The sequence below is a fragment of the Capricornis sumatraensis genome, chromosome 1, assembly GCF_032405125.1.
Source record: "Capricornis sumatraensis isolate serow.1 chromosome 1, serow.2, whole genome shotgun sequence".
Lineage (NCBI taxonomy): Eukaryota > Metazoa > Chordata > Mammalia > Artiodactyla > Bovidae > Capricornis > Capricornis sumatraensis.
Window position 1 is genome coordinate 174,320,605 of NC_091069.1, and position 23,485 is coordinate 174,344,089.

The following is a 23,485-nucleotide window of genomic DNA, read 5'->3' on the forward strand; positions in this document are numbered from 1 at the left end:
ATAAACAAGAGTAGTTTATGATTTTATATGATTATCTTAGTGAATATTAAAAATAATCCTTTGCAATTCAACTTGGCAATATTTTTAAGAGTTAAATGAATCTTTATACTCTGGATTAGTAATTATATGTGAAAATATACACAAAAGGCATAATCTGAAGACTAAAAAATAATCACATATCAGATATTGGTTGAAAAATTAATATTTAAAAATGGGAACAATCTGAACATTTTACACTGAGAGGCATAATAATACATCTAATTCAGTAAGATATTTTGTAATTTAAAAAATACCAATGAATACAAGATAAACCTGAAACGTCTTGTCAAATCAGAAAGCAATGACACTAAAGAGATGCCTAAGGTTCCATCATAGAGGACTCGGGAGACAATCTGAAGATATTCCTGCTGGCCAAAGATGGCCACTTGGGGCACTAAAAAGAAGAGATACAACATACTGAAAAACACCAAATATGCTAAAATTCATGAGGTCACAATGATAAGAAGCAAAGACCTTCACTGTCCCTTTGACATGCCCTGATTGTTGTTTGGAGGAAGGGGTGAATCTGTGTGTGTGTGTATCTGAGTGTGTCTATTCGTATCACTGCCTGCCTGGGTCAGGTAAATGACATCTCCAGTTCTATATGCGAGGACAAGGGTGTGTAAAGCAACATAAAACCTAGCCCTCATTTTAACTTACAAACTAATGTTAACTATTCTCAGAACTGGATTTTTTTCCCCCTCAACATTGAAACTGCTTTTTCATTTTGGATTTAATGAAATATTGCTAGTTGAAGCCAGTGAGACATGGTAAGAGAGCTGTCAGGCTTATGAGGAACATTGCTGCCTGTTTAAAAGTCAAACCCCAAACCATTTTAAAGAATAAAAAATATTGTATATAGGAAAAAAATCCAACAAATTTGTACTGGTTATCTATAGAGGATTCTGGGAAACCAACACATTATTCTGAAAACTGGTAAATAAAGGGAAAGAATCAAGCCTGAAAAAAAGAATATATATATATAAATATATCCTGTTACATCACAAGAAACTAAGGTAAGTGGGAAAGGAACTAGGTTAGTGGAGAACTGCGGGGAGAACTGCGGTGGAACAGGGGCTCACTTATCACTGTATACCCTTTAGTGAAGTAGCCATTTGAAAAACAGACTCATTTAAGTATCACCAGAATGCTCAAACTACTGCACAATTGCACTCATCTCACACGCTGATAAAGAAATGCTCAAAATTCTCCAAGCCAGGCTTCAGCAATATGTGAACGGTGAACTTCCAGATGTTCAAGCTGGTTTTAGAAAAGGCAGAGGAACCAGAGATCAAATTGCCAACATCTGCTGGATCATGGAAAAAGCAAGAGAGTTCCAGAAAAACATCTATTTCTGCTCTATTGACTATGCCAAAGTCTTTGACTGTGTGGATCACAATAAACTGGAAAATTCTGAAAGAGATGGGAATACCAGACCACCTGACCTGCCTCTTGAGAAACCTGTCTTGTTGCCTCCTGACCTGCAGGTCAGGAGGCAACAGTTAGAACTGGACATGGAACAACAGACTGGTTCCAAATAGGAAAAGGAGTACATCAAAGCTGTATACTGTCTCCCTGCTTATTTAACTTCTATGCAGAGTACATCATGAGAAATGCTGGGCTGGAAGAAGCACAAGCTGGAATCAAGATTGCTGGGAGAAATATCAATCACCTCAGATATGCAGATGACAACATCCTTATGGCAGAAAGTGAAGAGGAACTAAAAAGCCTCTTGATGAAACTGAAAGAGGAGAGTGAAACAGTTGGCTTAAAGCTCAACATTCAGAAAACGAAGATCATGGCATCTGGTCCCATCACTTCATGGGAAATAGATGGGGAAACAGTGTCAGACTTTATTTTTGGGGGCTCCAAAATCACTGCAGATGGTGACTGCAGCCATGAAATTAAAAGACGCTTACTCCTTGGAAGAGAAGTTATGACCAACCTAGATAGCATATTGAAAAGCAGAGACATTACTTTGCCAACAAAGGTTCATCTAGTCAAGGCTATGGTTTTTCCAGTAGTCATGTATGGACGTGAGAGTTGGACTGTGAAGAAAGCTGAGTGCCGAAGAATTGATGCTTTTGAACTGTGGTGTTGGAGAAGACTCTTGAGAGTCCCTTGGACTGCTAGGAAATCCAACCAGTACATTCTAAAGGAGATCAGTCCTGGGTGTTCTTTGGAAGGAATGATGCTAAAACTGAAACTCCAGTACTTTGGCCACCTCATGCGAACAGCTGAGTCATTGGAAAAGATTCTGATGCTGGGAGGGATTGGGGGCAGGAGGAGAAGGGGACGACAGAGGATGAGATGGCTGGATGGCATCACCGACTCGATGGATGTGAGTCTGAGTGAACTCCGGGAATTGGTGATGGACAGGGAGGCCTGGCGTGCTGCAATTCATGGAGTCGCAAAGAGTCGGACACGACTGAGCGACTGAACTGACCTGAACTGATAGAGATTATGAAAAAAAAAAAAAACGGAAAAATGGCTATATTAAAGAAAAAACTCAGAAATCAAATAGTAGCCACTTTGATTATAATAATGCAAAAACTGCATAAACACACAGACCAGGTCTGGAAGGAAACACAGAAGAACAAAATTATTGACCAGAATTGTAGAATTTAGGGCATTTTTTCTTTTCATTAAAATGAATTCCATTGTTATATTTATAATGTTATTTGTCTAATAAATAATGTTAAGGTGACATTTAAATGGAAAACATAGTATTTTCACTCTGTTACCCATACTTAAATGAAAGCCCAGCTTTTTGAGCCTTGAGCCCATAATCAAGGCAGAAAGAACCATTTGGGGGTAACTTGACTACTCTTACTGTAAGCAAGAGGTCTAAGAAGGCTAAAAGAAAGGGTCTATTGAGGGGCTGTTCATACAGTAGATGTTAAAAGTTCAACGACTCTGCCCAGCTTTATTTCCCACTCCTGCACTGATGCAGGGGTGGAGGCAGTGGTGGCATTCGCTGAGTAGGAGGCCAGCAGAACATGGAAACGGCCTGTCGACAGTGCATAAAAGACACACTGAAAACACTGCCTGCAGGAGGAGTGAAGCTTGTCAAAGTACTGCAGGGGCTGGAGAGTGAAGGGAAGAGAAAGAGCGATTACAGTCTGAACCTAGCAATTCCTCAGCTAAATTTAACTTGAGAGGTGGAATGTATCTGCAGCATGAAAACGATAGGCAAATGAATGCTCAGGTACAAAAAGACCCAACCTACACAGAACTTTAAATGGTCACTGTAAAAAAACAATTCAATTTTCATATTAATTATCTGCTATTAACCTGAATATATTTCAATTGTGGACCTCCCAAATAAATAAAGGGACTTAAGGAGGAATATGGAAATCTTAGGCTTAGAGCAGAACCTTTTATTTCTTGTTATAAATCAAAGTTAGTGAGGATTTATTAATGCCAAACTTCTCCAGAAATATTACTTAAAATTTTCCAGCTATGAATAATGAAAATTAAATAGTAACTTTCATTTACTTTTTTAAGTTTGAAATGAAATTCCTTACTCAGTCTTCCAAACTGTGTCAAGAGATATTTACACTGTACTATGTTCACAAATAATTCCAAAATATATTACCTAAATATCTAAAATACATTATCCTAAAATACAAATACTTTATATGCACAAAAATGCATATCAAAATGTAATGTGACTATTTCTGGGTAAATAGATTAAAGTGATTTTTACTTTCATCATGTCTTTCAGTATTAAATAGCTGACCTTTAAAAGAATATACATGTGTTACTTTTCCTTTTCACTTAAAAATGTCATCAAGACAGGACTTAATAGCCACCATAGTACAAATTCTGTTAAAAATAAAAATGCGTAGAAATTCAAACAAAACAATAGGAAACCCTATTCCCCCTGCATTGTTTCACACACAACTGATTTACAATTATTTTGGCAAAAAAAAAAAAAAAAAAAATATATATATATAGAATAAAAAATCCAAGTTGAAAACAGCTTTTGAAAGAGTTTATTCAGGTACTCCCTATTCTAATGAAGACTTTGGCAGGAGGAGTTGATCATGTACAAGGTCATTACTGAGCTTCATGACCATGTGTATTACTTCGGGATACTGAGATTTGTGACCATTCATACTGAATATGATGTAGGGGTAAACCAACCTGTGTTTATGCTTTTTAAATCCAACTTTAAAATATAAAGCAGATTGATCATTCACATCAAGTACTCTAATATTACTATATTCTGCTGCCAAGTGGATAGACTCATGGGTCACTCTACTGGCTCAAGACTAAAGCAACCATTCGAATCCCTTGTGGCAACCACCACTAGCTGATTGTTCACTGAGATTTTCCTCTTTTCTTTACTAGCAAAGCACTGTTCTTATGTGGAATAGCAGTGTACCATGCTAAGACACTAGCTTCTTTGGAATCCCCTGCAGTTGGAGAAAGCATGTGGCGCTGTCCTGACCAATGAAAAAGAAACTACTTCTGGAAAGCCTTGCTGTGCAGGCACCTTGTGCCTGCAGCCACCTTCCGCCTGCAGTGTGACATGACACCACATAACTCATCGTAAGAGCCATATTGCAACTACAGGACCACACACGCCAAGACAAAAGCGACACATCTTCGTGAATAGTAAGAGCAGAAAGACAGACTTCTTGTTATATGGGAAAAAGAAACTTCTATTTGGCTAATGCACAGTAGTCACAATTCTGGCATGTACAGTCAAATGCAATTCTACATTTATCTTCTTTTTTTTACAGCTGAAAAAACGAACCCAAAATCTGAAGGGAATTTGGTTAGACTTAAGAAGTCAAAACCATCCCAAAGAAAAAGAAATGCAAGAAGGCAAGTGGGTGTTGGAGGAGGCCTTATAAATAGCTAAGAAAAGGGAATAAAAATGCAAAGGAGAAAGGGAAAGATATACCCAGCCGAATGCACAGTTCTAGAGGACAGCAAAGAGAGAGAAGAAAGCCTTAAGTGAACAATACAAAGAAACAGAGGAAAACAGCAGAATGGGAAGACTAGAGATCTCTTTAACAAAATTGGAAATACCAAGGGAACATGTCACACAAGATGGGCACAATAAAGGATGGAAATGGCAAGGACCTAGAGGAACCAGATGAGATTAAGAAGAGGTGGCAAGAATACACAGAACTATACAAAAAGGTCTTAAGGACGCAGATAACCACGATGGTGTAGTCACTCACCTAGAACCAGACATCCTGAAATGTGAAGTCAAGTGGGTCTTAGGAAGCATTACTATGATCAAAGCTAGTGGAGGTGATGGAATTCCAGTTGAGCTCTTTCAAATCCTAAAAGATGATGCTGTGAAAGTGCTGCATTCAATGTGCCAGCAAATTTGGAAAACTCAGCAGTGGCCACAGGACTGGAAAAGGTCAGTTTTCATTCTAATCCCAAAGAAAGGCAATTCCAAAGAATGTTCAAACTACCAAACAGTTGTGCTCATTTCACATGCTAGCAAGGTAATGCTCAAAGTCCTTCAAACTAGGCTTCAGCAGTATGTAAACCAAGAACTTCCAGATGTACAAGCTAGATTTAGAAAAGGGAGAGGAAGGAGATCAAATTGCCAACATCCGCTGGATCACAGAGAAAGCAAGGGAATTCCAGAAAAATATCTACTTTTGCTTCACTGACTATGCTAAAGCCTTTGACTGTGTGGATCACAACAAAGTGTGGAAAATTCTTAAAGAGATGAGAATACCAGATCACCTTGCCTGTCTCTTGAGAAACCTGTATGCAGGCCAAGAAGCGACAGTTAGAACCGGACATGAAACAATGGACTGGTTCAAAATTAGGAAGGGAATATGTCAAGGCTGTATGTTGTCAGCCTGCTTATTTAACTTATATGCAGAGTACATCATGCAAAATGCTGGGCTGGATGAAGCACAAGCTGGAATCAAGACTGCTGGGAGAAACATCAACAACTTCAGATATGCAGAGGAACTAAAGAGCCTCTTGATGAAGGTGAGAGAGGAGAGTGAAAAAGCTGGCTTAAAACTCAACACTCAAAACACTAAGAACATGGCATCTGGTCCCATTACTTCATGGCAAATAGATGGGGAAAAAGTGGAAACAGTGACAGGTTTTATTTTCTTGGGCTCCAAAATCACTGCAGATGACTGCAGACATGAAATTAAGAGACGCTTGCTCCTTGGAAGGAAAGCTATAACAAAGCTATACAGCATACTAAAAAGCAGAGACATCACTTTTTTGACAAAAGTTCATATATTCAAAGCTATAGTTTTTTCAGTAGTCATGTACAGATGTAAGAGTTGGACCATAAAGAAAGCTGAATGCTGAAGAACTGATGCTTTCAAATTGTGGTGCTGGAGAAGACTCTTGAGAGTCCCTTAAACAGCAAGGAGACCAAACCAGTCAATCCTAGAAGAAATCAATCCTGGATATTCACTGGAAGGACTGATACTGAAGCTGCAGCGCCAATACTTTGGCTACCTGATGTTTACAGCCAACTCATTGGAAAAGACCCTGATGCTGGAAAAGATTGAGGGCATGAGCAGAAGGGGGCAACAGAAGATGAGATGGTTGGATGGCATCACTGACTCAATGGACACGAGTTTGAGCAAACTCTGGGAGATTGTGAAGGACAGGGAAGCCTGGCTTGCTGCAGTCAATGGGGTTGCAAAGAATTGGACTCGACTTAGGGACTGAACAACAACAAAGAGCAGGACAAGGTAACACTTTTAAAAAGAAGTTATTCCAATTATACTTATCCAGTCATGAAACCAATGGCATCTGTAGGAAAGAAGATGGTGAACTTCGGTGGAGTACTTCCTCCTGGTCAACGATTTCCTAAATCATCTCTAAACCTAAGTTCATATCTCAAAAAAAAAAAAAAAAAAAAACCCCACTAATACTTAATGTCCAAAAACAAAAGCATTATAATCTGCTCTCTTTTGCAATTCTGACATGTGGTATTCATGAGCATCTTTTATAAACCTCTTATAAAAACATCTTTCTGGAGCCAGGGCAACTCAACGCCAGGTCAAGGTCTAGCAGACACAAATGCAGTATTTACTGAAGTATTTAACTCTCATAAAGAGTTGGTTGCCCTTAAACCATTTTTCTTCAGCTGTGTTGGAAATGTAATCACCCTACTCCCTCTACAGAGACTACTTCAAGGAAAAACTGTCCATAAGCACCATACTCTGTCTAGGCAAATCAGCCACAGATCTAAGATGAAAATATTATACGAAGGCAGGTAAGCTTCAGAGAGCTAGGAAATATGTATTTTACTTGATACTCCACAGTAAACAAGGTACTATGACGGATCAGTTTGCTTTGACCTCCAAAGATACTTAGTAAATATTTACGGGCTGAATGTATGAGTGAATCCTAAGAATAAGGATCACAGATCACATATCCCAGAGCAGATTCCTTCAAAGTTTAGGAGAAAAGCCTTTCAAGGTTAGAGTTCCAGAATAGAGAGGGATGCCATTTTCCTATGGTGTGTCATTATGAAGCTAAAGCCCTCACAGGCTATTCTACCATGGGTGGAGTCCACAGTATACATAAAATAAGGCACCCGCTTATTTTGCTCCTGCCATGTATTCCCAAAGTACTTGCCAAAATGACCAGCAGATCTGCATTAAGTGGTATCTGTTAGGACATGATTTATTTTAAATTATATGGAAGTAAAAGGAAACACAAATTAGGCTATGTTGTTCAAACAACAACAGTAATATGAAAATGTTACCTGAGACTATTCTGTGCATCAGTTCTGGTTCTACAACCTTTACTTATATTGACTAATTTACTTCTCGCAATTCCTATGAAGTAGGTGCTATTATTTTTCTCATTGTATAGATGAAGGGAACCAAGGTTCAAAGAAGATAAGTAACTTGCACTACAAGTAAGTAGTACAACCAGAACCAAAACCAGGCCGCCTGGCTTCAGTCCATGCTCTTAACTACTACGCTACACTATCTCCAATCAGAGGAAAGAAAATCAAATAAAACAAATCCATGGATGGTTTAAAAAAATGCCCACACATTCTCTGATACTCCTCCCTTTAAGAGGTAGCGACTTTTCCTCCTTTTGAGTGTGGGATGGACATAGTGCCTTGCTTTGAACAAAAAGAAAACAATAGTAATAGTGTGTGATGTTAGGGACTAGGTCATAAGAAGCACTTTGGCTTCCTCTTTGCCTTCTCTTTTAGATCATCTACTCTGGGGGACACTAATTGCCACATCAGAAGGGACTTTTCAGCAGCCCTGTAATGGAGAGGACCAAGTGGTGAGTAAATGAGGTCTCCTGCCAATAGCCATGTGAGTGAGTTATCTTAGAAGCACAGCCTTCTCTTCTAGTCAAGTCTTAGCTGACTGCAGTCCTTGCTGCCATCAGACTGTATAACTGCAAGAGACTGAGCCAGAACCACCTAAGCTGCTTCTGAATTCCAGACCCACAGAACCATGAGATAGGAAATGTTTGTGATTTTAAGTCACTTGGTTTTGGGGTAGTTTTAATCTATCAGTAAACACAGAACCATGTTTTCAATGTAAAATTATATTTTGATACATTTTATATAAAAACATAATTTGTATAATTAATGTGTAATTATATAACTACACAAATTGAATAACCATATATCTATAATTATATGTAACTATGGTGATGGACAGGGAGTCCTGGCGTGCTGTGATTCATGGGGTCGCAAAGACTCGGACACGACTGAGTGACTGAACTGAAGTATATACATATACAATATCTGCTATATATATAACATACATATAACTTAATATACCCACATATATTTGTTCAGTTCAGTTGCTCAGTCGTGTCTGACTTTGCGACTCCATGAATCACACAGCACACCAGGCCTCACTGTCCATCACCAACTCCCCGAGTCTACCCAAACTCATGTCCATCGAGTCGGTGATGCCATCCAGCCATCTCATCCTCTGTCGTCCCCTTCTCCTGCCCTCAATCCCTCCCAGCATCACGGTCTTTTCCAATGAGTCAACTCTTTGCATGAGGTGGCCAAAGTACTGGAGTTTGGGCTTCAGCATCAGTCCTTCCAATGAACACCCAGGACTCATCTCCTTTAGGATGGACTGGTTGGATCTCCTTGTAGTCTGAGGGACTCTCAAAGTCTTCACCAACACCACAGTTCAAAAGTATCAATTCTTCGGCACTCAGCTTTCTTCACAGTCCAACTCTCACATTCGTACACGACTACTGGAAAAACCGTAGCCTTGACTAGATGAACCTTTGTTGGCAAAGTAATGTCTCTGCTTTAGAATATGCTATCTAGGTTGGTCATAACTTTCCTTCCAAGGAGTAAGCATCTTTTAATTTCACGGCTGAAGTCACCAGCTGTGGTGATTTTAGAGCCCCCCGCAAAAATAAAGTCTGACACTGTTTCCACTGTTTCCCCATCTATTTCCCATGAAGTGATGGGACCAGATGCCATGATCTTCATTTTCTGAATGTTGAGCTTTAAGCCAACTTTTTCACTCTCCTCTTTCACTTTCATCAAGAGGCTTTTTAGTTCCTCTTCACTTTCTGCCATAAGGGGGGTGTCATCTGCATATCTGAGGTTATTGATATTTCTCCCAGCAATCTTGATTCCAGCTTGTGCTTCTTCCAGCCCAGTGTTTCTCATGATGTACTCTGCATAGAAGTTAAATAAACAGGGAGACAATATACTGCCTTGATGTACTCTTTTCCCTATTTGGAACCAGTCTGTTGTTCCATGTCCAGTTCTAAATGTTGCTTCCTGACCTGCATACAGGTTTCTCAAGAGGCAGGTCAGGTGGTCTGGTATTCCCATCTCTTTCAGAATTTTCCACAGTTTATTATGATCCACACAGTCAAAGACTTTGGCATAGTCAATAAAGCAGAAATAGATGTTTTTCTGGAACTCTCTTGCTTTTTCCATGATCCAGCAGATGTTGGCAATTTGATCTCTGGTTCCTCTGCCTTTTCTAAATCCAGCTTGAACATCTGGAATTTCATGGTTCACGTATTGCTGAAGCCTGGCTTGGAGAATTTTAAGCATTACTTTACTAGCATGTGAGATGAATGCAATTGTACGGTAGTTTGAGCATTCTTTGGCTTTGCCTTTCTTTGGGACTGGAATGAAAACTGACCTTTTCCAGTCCTGTGGCCACTGCTGAGTTTTCCAAATTTGCTAGCATATTGAGTGCAGCACTTTCACAGCATCATCTTTCAGGATTTGAAATAGTTCAACTGGAATTCCATCACCTCCACTAGCTTTGTTTCTAGTGATGCTTTCTAAGGCCCACTTGACTTCACATTCCAGGATGTCTGGCTCTAGGTGAGTGATCACACCATAGTGAATATCTGGGTCATGAAGATCTTTTTGTACAGTTCTTCTGTGTATTCTTGCCACCTCTTCTTAATATCTTCTGCTTCTGTTAGGTCCATACCATTTCTGTCCTTTATCGAGCCCATCTTTGCATGAAATGTTCACGAGCTTCTTTCCAGAAGCACGGCGGCTGTGACGGACCACACAGAAGCGCGGCCAAGAGGAGCTACCCCATGCCCAAGGTCAGGGGCAGTGATCGAGAGCGTCAGGCTGCGAGGGCACAGGAGCGGCCAAGAGGAGCTACCCTACATCCAAGGTCAGGGGCAGCAGCTGAGAGGAGCGACCCCATGTTCAAGGTCAGGGGCGGCGGCCGAAAGGAGCAACCCCATGTCCGAGGTCAGGGGCAGCAGCCGAAAGGAGCTACCCACGTCCAAGGCCAAGGGTGGCAGTGGAGAGGAGCTACCCCATGCCTCAGGTCAGGGCGGTGGCCAAGAGGAGCTACCCCATGCCCGAAGTCAGGGAGGAGGCTGAGAGGAGCTACCCCACGTCCAAGGAGCAGCAGCTACACAGGGGCAGGAGGGCCAAGAGGAGCTACTCCAGATTCAAGGTCAGGAAGGGCAACCTCCTCCAAGGTAAGGAGCAGCTGCTGCACTTTGCTGGAGCATCCGTGAAGAGATACCCCACGTCCAAGGTAAGAGAAACCCTAGTAAGATGGTAGGTGTTGCGAGAGGGCTTCAGAGGGCAGACACACTGAAACCATAATCACAGAAAACTAGTCAATCTGATCACACAGACCACAGCCTTGTCTAACTCAATGAAACTAAGCCATGCCGTGTGGGGCCACCCAAGATGGACAGGTCATGGTGGAGAGGTTTGACAGAATGTGGTCCACTGGAGAAGGGAATGGCAAACCACTTCAGTATTCCTGCCTTAAGAACCCCATGAACAGTATGAAAAGGCAAAATGATAGGATACTGAAAGGAACTCCCCAGGTCGGTGAGTGCCCAATATGCTACTGGAGATCAGTGGAGAAATAACTCCAGAAAGAATGAAGGGATGGAGCCAAAGCAAAAACAATACCCAGCTGTGGATGTGACTGGTGATAGAAGCAAGGTCCAATGCTGTAAAGAGCAATATTGCATAGGAACCTGGAATGTTAGGGCACGAATCAAGGCAAATTGGAAGTGGTCAAACACATATTTGTAACTACATGTAATATATAATTACTAATTATATGTAATCATAAATTAATATTTTGACTATCTGCTCATTCCCTGCCAAGAGTAACCCCGTTTTAATTACTGCAGAAGGGGAGAACAACATATCCCCAATGTCCCTTCAAAAGTTACCCTACTTACTAAAAAATTAAACAATACATATTAAACATACATGTAGAAAGATTATTCCTGTCTTACGCTGTCACATACTCTTTACTTTTTCTCTTTTCTTGTAAGTCAATAAAGAAATAATACATCCAGCTCCAAAAATCTATCATAAGAACAAGCTGTCTATTTGATTCCTAACAGTCTATTCAAGGTGCTAATCTGTCATTATTTATAGATTCCTGACTCCCTTCCGAGTAGCTGTCATTAACAGAATAACTTAGGACTTCAAAACACTCTTTATTCAACTCAGGTGCCTCCTGGAATTGTTAGTTGTGCATCTCAAGGTTACAACTGTGAGAAAAGCTAAGATGAACCAAATCTCAAGAAGGCTGTGAAAAAGAGCCACCATCACACACACCAAGATTAGCTGATGCTCACTGATTGACATTTCTTTAAAGTCCTCATTCCTAATCATTTAGGTCTCTTTTATCAGATTGAAGGCTTTCTGGGGGTGTTTCTTACACCAGTGTTTTTAACTGTGGCTTTCAAAGACACTCCAGAGCTGTTATTTGGAAACCCATGTGTGCCCAGGAGACAAACACTAGTGTACCTCTTGTTGTAGAAGGGAAAGGAGAAATCGGTAAGTTGGCTTCTAGTCTCGAAAGACTTGATACTTGGCCCACACTATTCTCCCCTGCCTCAGGCTTAAAAATGGTACTCTGGCTGCAAGCTGTCTCATCCTAACTCAAATTCTCTCCAGGAAGAAGAGCAGAGGCATGATCAGAGCTGGGCAATAAGGGCTGAGGAGAGTCTGAAAACAGGTAATGCAGAAGGAACAACCGGGGAAGAAAGTGGAAAAAGAGAAATGAAGAAAATGAGCAAGAAGGGGAGGAAGAAAAGGCAAGGAAGAAGAGAAGGAGCAGACAGATTTAAGAGTAAGACATGAGTGCACAGAGACAATAAAAATATGGAAAGACAGAGAAACAATTTTCCTTCAGGGAAAAGAGTGAGAGTGAGACCAACAGCGAGAGAGAAGAGACTGCGGGGGATGGGGATAAATGGTGTAACAGGCAAAGCAGCAGGGGAGTCATCGCTTGCTGATCAGTCGCTCAGTCATGTTCGGCTCTTTGCAACCCAATGGACTGCAGCATGCCAGGCTTCCCTGTCCTTCACCACCTCCCGAAGTTTGCTCATATCCATTGAGTCAACAATGACATCCAACCATCTCATCCTCTGTCACCCCCTGCTCCTCATGCCCTCAGTCTTTCCCAGCATCAGGGTCTTTTCTGGAGTGTTGGCTCTTAGCTCAGGTGGCCAAAATATTAGAGCTTCAGCTTCAGTGCTCCCAATGAATATTCAGAGTTGGTTTCCTTTCGGATTGACTGGTTTGAGCTTTTATTAGACATCTAGTAGAAACTGGGAATGCCACTAACAGATCCAGAGAATAGGAGAAAAAGCAGGTCTGAGATAAAATGACAAGTTAAGCTTTACACATGTTGAATTTGTGGTGTGCACAGAGTAACCAAGTGGTGATTACCAATTGAGCAGTTGGGTTGGAAATGTTAGAAGATGGGTCTGGCCCAGAAGATAATAAAGTGAAAGTGAAGTCACTCAGTCGTGTCCGACTCTTTGCGACCCATGGACTGTAGCCCACCAAGCTCCTCCATCCATGGGATTCTCCCATGGCAAGAATACTGGAGTGGGTTGCCACTTCCTTCTCCAGGGGATCTTCCCGACCCAGGGATCAAACCCAGGTCTCCCGCATTGCAGGCAGATGCTTTAACCTCTGAGCCACCAGGGAAGCCCCAGAAGAGAATAGGTGGGAGCCAATGAAGCTATGGGGAAGGTATGGTGAGGTCAAGGAGGGAAACTGCACAAGGGAAGAAGGCTAAGAACCAAAGCACAAGGAATACCAATATTTGAGGGACAGAAGGAGAAAAGAGAGCCCACGAAAGAATCTAAGGACAGGGGTCATGACCTAAGGCACAGGAAGTGAGCTAGGACAGAGAATGGGCATGTGAAAGAGCGAACAGCCCCACTTGCAGGAGCAGAAAGAGTAGTGCTATCCTTAGGCAGAGTGAGGGTTCCATTAAGGTAAGAAAGCTGAGGAATTACTCTGTGAAGACAGAGGTGAGTTTGCCTGCAATAAGAAAGGGTTCCGAAAAGCACTGTCACCTCTCTTGTGCTTCCACACCCCTTTGAGCCCTGTCCCAAGAATAGGACAGGGTCTGTTGATATTTGTACTCTTGGTGCTTTAGTCAGTGCAACGCCTGTCACCCAGCAGAAACTCAATAAATGCTGGGAGGTTTTCTGAAGGGCAATGGGAAATAACATCCTTGAAACATGACGTTATCTTGGACTTATTTCTATAAATTTATCCATAGAGAATAGTCACAGTTGGTATAGATTTAGCTACAGATGCAGTTTTTTTGCATATTTTAAATATTCAACAAACAGAGCACTGATTTAAAAATCACAATATGTCTATATAATGAATTCTATACATCCTCCAAAAAATCTATATGGACCATCAGCAACAAATAAAACTATATGAAATCTACACCCTCAGCACAACTAAAAGTTATATATAGATGACTACAGGCTCGAATCACATGTACGTAGAAGTATAAACACCAAATTCCAGCAGAGGCATGTCTTGAGCTTCCAATGTAAATTTTTATGGAAAGTGAGCTTGGAAAAATGGCATGTTAGCAAAGAGAGAGGAATAGAGGGCTTAAATTTGAGCTAAAAACTCCCCCAGGAAGAGGCAGTCCACCCTAACTATAAAACCACTGAGAAAAACACCTTGTCAGTTAGAACACTGATGACAGAGAAGGGAATTAGTTGTGTGTGGGGTTCAAGTGGCAACCTCAAAAAGGCATTACTTCTGGGCAAGAAATGGGTAAAAAAGGAGAGGAGAGATGTCTTCTGGTGAGTGGATGGTGAAGGAGGAAAGAGACAGGAGGAAATCTGTACTCCTGTAACACAAATGAGAGCTCAAAACAATTGACAGGCATGCAATTCCTCTTCCTACTTACCTCCTCAAACAAAAAGCCATCCTTTGAAGAGACTACACTTCACTATGTTTACAGACAAAAGTGTTCTCAAGCTAATAATCTTGTTAGAATTTTTATTTATTTATTTAGGCTGTGCAGGCTCTTCATTACTGCTCGTGTTTCTCTGCGGCTGCAGTGAGCAGAAGCTACTCTCGAGTTGTTGTGCAGCCGCTTCTCACTGCTGCGGCTTCTCTTGCTGCTGAGGACAGGCTCTAGGATGTGTGGGCTTCCGTAGTTGCAGTGCGAGGGCTCAGTAACTGTAGCTGTGGTTCCTGGGCTCTAGGGCACAGGCTCAGTTACTGCAGCTGTGGTTCCTGGGCTCTAGAGCACAGGCTCAGTCCCTGCAGCTGTGGTTCCTGGGCTCTAGAGCACAGGCTCAGTCAGTCACTGTAGCACACAAGCGTAGCTGCTCTGTGGCGTGTGGAATCTTCCCAGACCAGGGATCGAACCTTCGTCTCCTACATTGGCAGGTAGATTCTTTACTACTGAGCCACGAGGAAAGCCCTCAAGCTAGTAATCTTATAAACCAAACCAAACTTCCAACACTATCCACAAAACGAATATATGAAAGCAATTTACAACGACACGAAACTACTATCAGAAGAAAAAATAAAGATCAAATATTTTAGCTACTGAAAATGCACTCAAAAAAAAAAATCACAAAGGAAACTTTAATATAATACTCCAAACTGAGTACTCTTAAATAAGCATTGGAGTATATGAAAAATTATTTTTAATCAGAAGTTCAAAAACTAAGAACAGAAATGGGCCAAAGCAGGCAGAAGTGAAACAAAAGCTGAACTCAGGACAAAAATGGAAGAGAAAAATAAAATGATACACGAACAAAAGACTACTTCAATTTCCAGGTGATCAAAGCAGAATAGATTCAAATGAAAAGTAAACAAAAGACACTGAAGAAAAGGAAGCAAAACAACCAACAGAATAAAAATGAAGTTAAATAAAGTGAAAGGGATAAGAGAGAAAGTGGCTGAAAAGGGGAGGCAAACAAAATCTAACATACATGTATCTGGAGTCCCTGAAAAAGAAAAACAGAAGAATGAAACAGAACTAAAACTTTAGAAGGTAATTCAGGGAAACTTTTCAGGAATAAAAGAAGGCCTGAATTACATACCAGAAGAGGCTGCTGGGTACTTGGGAAATTGCCCTGCAACAGTCAACTTGAAGGTATACTATAGTAAAACTATTAGACTTCAAATACCAAAAAAAAGGAGAAAAGATTAAAATCATATCAAGTGTCTTTCCTAACCACAATGGTATCAAGTTAGAACCAATAACAGGAATAAAACTGGCAAATTAGAAATCAAAATGTAAATTTAAAAAAATACCTTGAAACTAATGAAAATGAAAACACAACATACCAAAACTTATGGGATACAGCAAAGGCAGTTCTAAGAGGAAAGGGTTAGCAACAGTGCTTACATTAAGAAAGATCTTAAACAACCTAACTTTATACCTCAAGGAAGTAGGAAAAGAACAAACTAAGACCAAAGTTAGCAGAAGGAAAGAAATAATAAAGATCAGAGCAAAGAGATCAAAGATCAAATAGAGACTGGAAAAACAGCAGAAAAGATGAATGGAACTAATAGTTGGGTTTTTTAAAGATAAAATTGACCAATCTTTAGCTAAACTATGAAAAAAAAAACCACTCAAATAAATAAAATTATAAATGTATACCACAGAAATACAAAGGGGCGTAAAAGACTACTACAAACACTTATATGCCTACAACTAGACATCCTAGAAGAAACGGATACATTCCTAGAAGTACAAGGTATCAAGACTTAATCAAGAAGAACTAGAAAATCTGAGCAAACCAATAACGAGTAAGGAGAATGAAATCAGCAATCAAACACCTCCCAACGAGAAAAGCCCAAGACCTGACAACTGCTGGTGAATTTACCGAACATTTAAAAAGAATTACTATGAGCCTTTCCCAAACTCTTCCAAAAACTGAAAAAGGAGCCAATAGTTTGAAACAGGCCAATACTTCTGATGAACACAGATGCAAAAATGATCCTACTACTATTATACTATCGGTAAATACTAGCAAACCAAATTCAAAAGCACATTAAAAGGATCATACATGATCAAGTGGGGTTTATACCTGGAATGTAAAAATGGTTCAATATATGCAAATCAATAAATGTGATACACCATATTAACAAAATGAGAGATAAAAATCATATGGTCATCTCACCAGATGCAAAAAAGCATCTGAAAAAATTCAAAACCTTTTCATGACAAAAACTCAACATATTAGGTACAGAAGGAATGTATCTCAACATAATAAAGCTCATATATGACAAACCAACAGCTAACATCATATTCCATGGTGAAAAGTTGAAAGTTTTTCCTCTAAGATAAGGAACAAAGATGCCAGCATTCACCATTTCTATTCCATATAGTACTGGAAGTCCTAGCCAGAGCAATTATGTAAGAAAAAGAAACAAATGGCATCTAAATCAGAAAGGAAAAGGAAAACTGGTTTTGTTTGCAATCACATGATCTTATATATCTGCTAAGTTGCTTCAGTCATGTCCGACTCTGTGCGACCCCACAGACAGAGGCCCACTAAGCTCCACTGTCCCTGGGATTCTCCAGGCAAGAACACTGGAGTGGGTCGCCATTCCCTTCTCCAATGCATGAAAGTGAAAAGTGAAAGTGAAGTCGCTCAGTCGTGTCCGACTCTTAGCAACCCCATGGACTGCAGCCCACCAGGCTCCTCTGTCCATGGGATTTTCCAGGCAAGAGTACTGGAGTGGGGTGCCATTGCCTTCTCCGGATCTTATGTATAGAAAACTCTAAACTTCACCAAAACAAAACTGCTTAGTGAAGCTGTAAGACACAAAACCAACATAGAAAACTCAGTTAATAATAATTAACTGATTACTATTAATTAATAGTTAATTAATTAATAATGAACTATACCAAAAAGGGATTAAAAAATCATCCCATTTATGGCAGCATCAAAACATATATAAGTACTTCAAAATAAATTTAACCAAAGGGGTACAAGATTTGTACACTAAAAATTGTGAAACACTGATAAAAGAAACTGAAGACACAAATAAATGGAAAGATACCCTGCATTCATGGATTGGAATAATTAACATTGTTAACATGTCCATACTACCCAAAGTGATCTATAGATTGAAGGCAATTCCTTGCAGTATTCTAATGGCATTTTTTACAGAAACTGAAAACAAAAATCTTAAAATTCATATGGAACCACAAAAGACCCTAAAAAGCTGACACAATCTTGAGCCAACCACCCAACTCCAAAAAAACAAACAAAATACAATGTTGGAGGCAGCACATACCTGGATTTCAAAATATACCATAGAACTCTGGTAACCAAAACAACATGATACTGGCATTAGAAGAAACATACAGACCAATGGAGCAGCAGAGAGAGCCCAGAAACAGATCCACACATTTATGGCCAACAGAAGCTGCCAACAACACATGCTGGGGAAAGGACAGTCTCGCCAGTGACAGTGCTGAGAAAACTGTATATTCACGTGTAGGAGAGTAAAACTGGCCCCTTATCTCAGGCCGTGTAAAACGTCAACTCAAGGCAGATCAAAGACAACAGAATACAAGATCTGAAACTGTAAAGCCACTGTAAGAAAACACAGGGAGGGCTTTCCTGGTGATTCAGTGGTTAAGAATCCGCCTTGCAATGCAAGGAACATCAGGTTGATCCCTGGTCTGGGAAGATCCCGTACGCGATGGAGCAATGGAGTCTGTGTGCCACAACCACAGAGCCCATGCACCGCAACCACGGAAGCCACGCGCCTGGAGCTTGTGCTCCACAAGAAAAGCCACCGCAATGACAGGCCTGCCACGACCGTCAAGGGCAGTCCCCATCCGCTGCAGCTAGAGAAGGCCCACGGGAACAACAAAGACCCACTGCAACTAAAAAACAGAAAAGTCAATCAATAAACATCAAAAAAAGAAAACACAGGGGAAAAGCTTCTTGACACTGGTCTGGGGGATTATTTTTTGGCTATAACCCCAAAGTATAGGCAGCAAGATAAAAACAGACAAATGGGACTGCATCAAATTAAAAAGTTTCTGTACAGCGAAAGAAACGATAAACAGAATGAAAAGACAACCTGCCCAATAGAAGAAAATGTCTGCAAATACATTTGATAAGGAGCTAATAGCCAAAATATATAAAGAAGTCAGTTCAACAGCAAGAAAACACCAAAACAGAAAATGGACAAAGGACCTGGATAAGTATTTCTCAAAAGAAGGCATACCAATAGCCAATAGGTATATGAAAAAAGCTTACCACTAATCATTGGGGAAATGCAAATCAAAACCACAATGAGACACCACCTCATACCTATTAGAATAGCTATTAAATAGCTATTATAATGGAGAAGGCAACGGCATCCCACTCCAGCGCTCTTGCCTGGAAAATCCCAAGGACGGAGGAGCCCGGTAGGCTGCAGTCCACGGGGTCGCAGAGTCGGACACGACTGAGCAACTTCACTTTCACTTTTCACTTTCATGCACTAGAGAAGGAAATGGCAACCCACTCCAGTGTTCTTGCCTGGAGAATCCCAGGGACGGGGGCGCCTGGTGGGCTGCCGTCTCTGGGGTGCACAGAGTTGGACATGACTGAAGCAACTTAGCAGCAGCAGCAGCTATTATAAAAAAGCCAAAATATAACAAGTGCTGGCAAGGATATGAAGAAAACAGAACTCTTACACACTGTTGATAGGAACATAAATTGGTACAGCCGTTAGAGAAAATAGTATGGAGGTTCCTCGAAAAATTTTAAATAGAATAACTATATGATCTCGTGAAGCCACTGCTGGGTATGCATCCAAAGGATATGAAATCAGTATCTTGAGGAGATGTCTGCACTTTCTTGTCCGTTGCAGAAACATTCACAACAGCTAAGATATTTAATCAATCTAAGTGTTTATCGATGGACAAATGAACAGAGAGAATGTGATACACACCCATTTATTATCCAGCCTTAAAAAAGGAAGTTGCTATTTAGACAACCTAGGTAAACCTGAGAGATACTAAGCTAAGTGAAATAAGCCAGGCAAGAAAGAAATATTCCATGATCTCACTCACAGGTGGAATCTAAGAAAAGTCAAACTCATAGAAGCAAAGAACAAAATGGTGGTTGTTGAGAGCTGTGGGATGGGAGAAAAGGGGAGGTGCTGTTCAAAGAATACAAAGATTCAGTTGTGCAGGATGAATAAGTTCTGGAGAACTGATGTACAGTATGGTGACTAGTTAATACCAGTATACTGTGTATCTGAAATCTAAGAGAATAATCTTACATGTTCTCACTACCAAAAAAAAGAATAACTGTGAGGTAACAGATACGTTAATTAGCATGAGTGTGGCAATCATTTAACAATGTATATACATACTAAAACCATACTGTGTACTATAAATACACATATTTTTTAATATCTCAATAAAGGTGGAAACAAAAGCCTTATGGTTTTCAGATTAAAAGACAAAATATCTTAAAGGGCAAGATATCAGACTTCCCAGGAGAAACATATAAGCAAGGCAATAATGGAGCAGCATTATTAAGAAATTCAAGGGAAGAAAGTGTAAACTAGGGATTTTATATCGAACATATTAGACCTTTAAATATCAAGGTTATAAAAAGTCTTAAACACGTATGAACTAGGGAAACACTCTGCCTACAAGCTCTTCTTAAGAATCTACATTTTGGGAAAGGCAATCTGCCATGAGCCCTGAGCATCCCTGAATATACGTGCCACAAGGGCAAGGCATGACTGCTTTTTACCCAGGTCATTTCTTAGGCTTGTGTTTGCACGGAGTAACCCTAAGGAATAAGGTCGTGTCTACCCTTAAAACAAAGAACGAGTCTGCTTCTACTTACCATAAAAGCAATAGGTTCCCCAAGTTCCATGGTCCTCTCCTATAACACAGACCACTACATGCTGCCACCATCCATGAAACAGTAACCAGCTAACTTCTAAGTAGGGCAAAACCTCAGATCCTTCATGGTTCCTGACACTACAACAGGGTAAATTTCATTTAAAATTGAAATTTTCATTTTAAATTTTATTTAAAAGATAACAGAAAACTTTGGGAGAAAGACTGACAGCAAACATTTGATATTTTAAAGTGTGAACTAAAACAAAGATCAGGAGGGGCGGCGGGGCAGGTGGAGGCGGCGGGGCAGGTGGAGGCGGCGGGGAGAGACTACGTAAATGGTATCGTCATGGTGCTCAGTCGTGTCTGACTCTCTGTGGCCCCATGGATTGCAGCCCACAAGGCTACTAATGTTACAGGTTCTGACAAAGTAGAAACATGCAAGTAAAAAAATGGGAGGGGAAGGGAGTGGGGGGAAGAGAAGGTAGATAAGCTTCCTGACTGCACAGGCAATAGGTGAGAGTCAAAACAAATCATTAAAACCTGACAAACCAGACAGGAACAGGTTAAATAAGAATACAGAGAACTAAGGGCCTTTAGAAAGGTATAATTACAAAGGTAACCACTAGAACAACTGCAAAACCTTCTAAATACCAAAATAAATATTTTAAAAAGCAAAGAAAACATATCATATAGATGAATGTAATAATAATAGCATATGTAGCAACTGCAACAAGAATGCAACATGTCCTAACGATGACTGTGAGCGTGTCTAACTCACTAAAGGAAAGAGATTTTCAAATTGGGTCACAAAACAAGATCCAACTCTATGCTAACACAAAAGTGATTCAGAAAGGCCACACATAAAGAACATTTTTTTGAGTGCTAAAAGCTGTAACCCACAATGAAGTTACAACAGTTACAAAGATATATTACCACATGATAAAGCAACTATGTTTATTAAAGTAGAAGCTACAGAAGGCAGGAAAACTGGAAACACATTAATAAGTAGAGACTTTACCATTACCACTCAGTGCAAGAAAGATCACTCAGACAAACATAAGTAAGGATATAAAAGATTAAAAAAAATCTAGACCAAGCTTATAGATAAATATTGATTTTTATACGTCGACAGTAAATATGAAGTAGGATGCATGCATCCCTTCAAAAATCAGCGTACAAATATTCACAGCACTTTTATCCATAACCATCCCAAACTGGAAGCAACCAAGAGTCCTTCAATAGGTAAACAGATAAACAAACGGTACATTCATACAGTGGAATACTATTCAGGAATAACAAAGAGTTAACTTTCAAACCACGTGAAGAAATGGGTGAATCTCAAATGCAGACTAACTGAAAGAACGTAGTGGGGTGGGAACTGTTACTAAAAGAAAAATACTAGTGGAAAGGTGTTCACTACGAAGAGGAAAAAATTCCTTTCCCAGGAAAGCTGTACAGACTATAAAAGTCAGACATACTACAGCATATAGGTATTCCAAAGTGTTCTTGCTTCCTTCATTAACACATTATTTACCATTTAACTCCTAACATGGACTCACAAACCAAGGAATTCTTTTGCTAAACTTTCACTTTTTGCTTCAAGGGAGTTAACTCGGTTACTAGATGGTATTTCCAGCTTTGCTGGACTAACTTTGCTTTAGAAGCTAAGAACATAAGTGGAAGGTTCACTGACTTCAGACTCTCGCACCATCTGACCAGAGATCTTCTAAAATACTTTTGTTTCCTCTAGCTTTTTAATTAAGCAAATTAAGCTAATTTTTAATTTTAAAGGTACCTTGTGCCTATAATTAAGAAATATTTATAAGAGGATTTCCAGGGCAATACAGGAAGTTTCAGCTTTTCATTACCTAAAATATTAATGATCAAGTCATGAGACAGTGTGGAGAAGGCGATGGCACCCACTCCAGTGCTCTTGCCTGGAAAATCCCACGGACGGAGGAGCCTGATGGGCTGCAGTCCACGGGGTTGCGAAGAGTCGGACACGACTGAGTGACTTCACTTTCACTTTTCACTTTCATGCACTGGAGAAGGAAATGGCAACCCACTCCAGTGCTCTTGCCTGGAGAATCCCAGGGACGGGGGAGCCTGATGGGCTGCCGTCTATGGGGTCGCACAGAGTCGGACACGACTGAAGTGACTTAGCAGCAGCAGCAGCAGCATGAAACAGTAATAGAAAAACATCCACTTCTCTTTTTTCTTGTTAATTCGCTCATTCCTCAGTTTCAGCTATCGATTCATTACTGTCTATTTTTATTAGACGTCCTCCAGGAGTCCTTAAGGGCAGTGTATCTCCTTACTAATACAACGGTGCCATCTAGTGATGATCATGGGTAAATGTATGCCATAGAATGTGAGTGTCCCTCTCCCACTCACATCCACTTTCTGATGGGGCTTTCAAACTGCATTGAGAAAACAAAATAAACAAATAGGACCTAATTAAACTTAAAGCCTCTTGAACAGCAAAGGAAACCATTAACAAAAAGAAAGCAGAACTTACTGAATTGGGAAAAATATTTGCAAATGATATAACTGGTAAGGGGCTAATGTCCAAAATAGACAAACAGCTCATATAACTCAACATCAAAAAAAAAAACCTAAACAACTTGATTAAAAAGTGAGCAGAACTCAACAGACATTTTCCCAAAGAGGACATGCAAATAGCCAACAGACACATGGAAAGATGTTCAACATTGCTAATCACCAGGAAAATGCAAATCAAAATTACAATGAGGTATCACTTCAAGCCTGTCAGATAGCTATGATCAAAAAGAATACAACAAATGTTGGTTAGGATGTAGAGAAAAGGGAACCTTTGTACACTGTTGGTGGTAATGTAA

At 40.2% G+C, this 23,485-nt stretch overlaps 1 protein-coding gene across 2 annotated transcripts in view; it reads right to left on the reverse strand.

Moving 5' to 3' along the window:
• The window catches only part of HACD2 (3-hydroxyacyl-CoA dehydratase 2), an 88,057-nt gene that overhangs the window by 41,600 nt on the left and 22,972 nt on the right, over positions 1-23,485 (reverse strand). The gene's annotated exons all lie outside the window — the stretch shown is intronic.